The sequence below is a fragment of the Dioscorea cayenensis genome, chromosome 16, assembly GCF_009730915.1.
Source record: "Dioscorea cayenensis subsp. rotundata cultivar TDr96_F1 chromosome 16, TDr96_F1_v2_PseudoChromosome.rev07_lg8_w22 25.fasta, whole genome shotgun sequence".
Classification (NCBI taxonomy): domain Eukaryota; kingdom Viridiplantae; phylum Streptophyta; class Magnoliopsida; order Dioscoreales; family Dioscoreaceae; genus Dioscorea; species Dioscorea cayenensis.
In genome coordinates, this window is record NC_052486.1 from 7,576,715 (window position 1) to 7,580,403 (window position 3,689).

Genomic DNA, 3,689 nt, shown 5'->3' on the forward strand with positions numbered 1-3,689 from the left:
AATCTAGCCAAGTGCTTCTCCAAATCGCTCATTCGGGTTTCCAAGCCCCGAAATTACATTTTTCCACTTGAGGGGCTTGTTGTTGTTGTTGGGAAACCCGATGGCCCCATGGTCTTCTGTGGTCCTTGATTACTCAATGAAAAGTTGGGATGATTCTTCCAACCTCGAATTGTAGGTGTTCTTTGTCAGAGGATTCCCTTAAGGTCTCATGCCATTACCTACAAAGTCAACGTTCTCAATCGAAGAAACATCACCAATGACGATTGGGCAATCGGAGGGAGCATGTCCTCCACCACAACCGATACAATTGGTCACGGCCGCAACTCTATTTGAAGCTATAAGATCTAGCTTCTTACTCAAACTCTCCACTTGGGCCACCAATGAAGTTACCGCATCAATTTCATGGAGACTGGCCACCTTTTTCTTCTCCCTAGCGTTCCACTGGTAGCTATTTAACCCCATTTCCTCAATCAATTGACGAGCCTCATCAGGGGCCTTGCTACCTAAGGTATCTCCTGCCGCCGCATCCAAGAGTTACCTTATACTCGGGTTTAAACCATTGTAGAAGGTTTGAACAATCATCCACTCCGGGAATCCGTGCTGCAGACACTTTCGCAGGAGTTCCTTGAACCATTCCCATGTCTCAAATAGAGACTCCAATTCCAACTGCATAAAGGATGAGATCTCATTCCTAAGCTCACCGATTTTTCCCGGGAGGGAAATAACGGGCTAGAAAAGCTTCTACCATCTCCTCCCATATAGTGATTGATGCTCTAGGTAATGAGTATAGCCAACGCTTTTCTCTCCCTTTAAGGAAAATGGGAAGGCTCTCAATTTGATGGCATCATCCATCACACCATTTATCTTCTGCATGTCGCACACCTCGAGGAAGCTCTCTATGTGACTATTTGGATCCTCATCGGCCAAACCGTTAAATTGTGCGGAGCTATCTGCAGAGCATATGGATGAATGCCGGCTTTTAGCTCAAAGTTCTGAGTCAGTAATCGGGAGGCGACAATACTCGATTGTGTCCCCAACACCCGAAGGTCCGCATAATCGGATAGTATTCATTGTTGATCATTCTGTTCTGCCATGTTTTCAGATCCTTCTACTTCCAAATCAGCTGGATTATGCTATTCTTGCATAGGTTCAGAATGATGATAGAATAAGAAGATATGATATAGAATGTGTGGTGAAATAGCTAAGAAAACAAAGTGCAAAGTATCTCTAAACGCCTAGCTCCCCGGCAACGGCGCCAAAAACTTGACAAGTTCCCCTTGTGTATATCCCGCAAGTGCACGGGTTTGTCAAAGTAATAATCCCGGGTTAGCGGGGTCGAATCCAAAGGGAGTAGGGAGTAAAGACACTTAATTCGATTCTTAGCTATGTGGAGTATCAACAATGATAAGTATGATAATGATTCAATTCTCAACAATTAAAAGCAACAAGTAAGAGAGCAAAAGTAAGGAGGAGGTAAGGCAATCGATAAAGATGGGGTACTCAGATGATGCTTCACCTAGGATAATCGCTTCAAGTGCAACAACTCTCTATTATGCTTCCTACTCAATGCAATGGTGAGTCATGGAAATCCTTACATACATAGTCCCAAATCTAAGGTCAACTATGCCTAACTCTATTCATGTCCCTGAGGAGAGATTAAATAACCTCTCAACCTCGCACTCGAATAAAAGTTGCAATGAGCTCTAGGGATTCTAAGTGATAAATCGCTTCCCTAGTTATAGACCTAACCCTTTGGTCCAGCGGAAGGTCCCTAGCAACAATTAAGCCCTAGATACTAAGATCCCCTCAACGCTTCACCCATTGCACGCCGCAACTAGGCCCCAGCTGGAGGTTCATCCCTTAGACCATTCACTCTATTATGGCCGCAAAGAACCTCAAGGAATGGAGGTAGAATCTATCACGCCGAGGGGAAAGTGGGACGCTCCCCTGCACCTCCTCGACTCACCCTCTCAACCCTCTCCAACCTAGCTTTTTTGTCTAACGCTTGTGGTGTGTCACTCACCACAAGGTTACCAACAAGAACTCTCAACCCTAGTGTCACTCTAGGGGAAATGTTCATACAATCAAGCATTCAAGGTTAGAACTCACAATAAACATCAATTTCATTGAAGCATAATAAAGAAGTTCAAAGAAATGAATACATCCTAGGGTTCACAATCACCCAAGTACCCATTAGGGGTTTAGCTCTCCATGGAGAGAAGTACAATCAAAGAAATTGAATGTAATAGCAATGAATCCATAAAGAAACCCCCTCGATGGTCGTGGTCGATGGTCTTGTGGAGAGTCCTCTACTGTCGCAGGATCCTTTTGTCCGCCTCAGGATACACCTCACCGGATCGATGCCGACTAAAGCTCTCCCAATAACCTTCTTCCAAACGACGCGCCGATGTCGTAACCATAGAATCTATCCAAAAACCCTAGCTAATACCCCTCAAAACCCTAGTCGAAGACCTCTCTCAAGTTAGGGGAAAAGATGAAGAAAAAGAATACCAAAATCGGGGCTGAATGAGCTTTTAAATAGGGTTGGAATCGGCACCCACGGGCGTGACGCCTACACGCTCGCACGGAATTTCCACACGGGCGTGATAATTTCAAGATGCCCGCAGTGGATTCTCTCGCTTCTGATTTCGACCTACGTGAATGCTGTCGCCACAAGAGCTTGCTCTGTTAATGCTACGCCTTCGACTCGAATAACTTCCCAATTCCATACTTTTCATCGAGGTAACGCAAACGGGACACACCTTCACATCGTGAATCACTTTGCTTCTTCAATGATATACATGTTGGTGGAGCTCTTGTTCTTATGTGATGCATAGTCGGAACGCCCTGAGTGTGACCGCCTTTTGTGCCCTCCAAATGGATGTGCTCACTCGAATGCGAGGACGTTGGCACACACTCTAGCATCTCACACTCGCCCCTATGTCTTCGCTTGAACCTGTAGCAAGATCTCCTCCAAAATAGGTGCATTATGATCCACATTGGCCTCATTTCCTTCATACTGGCCTCACAACCCTACCGCATAAAAGTAACATAAAACACACATATTAATGTAAAAACCCCGAGAAAAGTAATGCTCAATATAAGGAATGAATGATTCCCATTCATATCGCACAAGGGCATTTACGTGAGGTTGAGTGAGGGGAACGACCAATGATGAGAGCTAAACAACGACTCATTTCCATAGCGAGAGCGCACGCGAGAGCAATCACTGATAGGCATGAGCCGGGTGGTCCCGATATCATTATTTTTGTATAGATATGGTTCATTTGGCAAAAGTCACCAAATCTTCAACTACACAAAAACAAGAAGAGTCTCTCTAGAAGGCTTTCATTTGGTATATCCTCATCCCATCCTTCTTTTCAACCTATTGATTGGTTGCGAGCTTTAGATCTATAGGATAGAGAAGGAGTTCCTACCTCTCATCCTTTTTCAAGGCAGTCCTCACGCATAGAGATTCCCCACTCCTTTCCCCAGCGCCTCTTCCAATAGAGTTGGCTCCTACACCTTTTCGAGGATGCTTGGAGGTATGAGGTCTTGAAAGTGGTTCCCTTTCCTATTGGAGCGAGCTCAGCCTATTACTTTCCTATCCCGATCGGCCCGATTGACCGCTTCCGCTCACTCGGGCTCAGCTACCGCAACTCACCGCCTCAAAGCCTCTATCCTTGGCT

General features: G+C 45.4%; 1 non-coding gene across 1 annotated transcript; it reads left to right on the top strand.

Moving 5' to 3' along the window:
• The first annotated feature begins 592 nt into the window (after nucleotides 1-592).
• On the top strand, nucleotides 593-699 carry LOC120279779. Its single transcript, XR_005542081.1, has one exon. It is a non-coding gene; the product is annotated as a small nucleolar RNA R71 (small nucleolar RNA).
• Nucleotides 700-3,689: the final 2,990 nt, after the last annotated feature.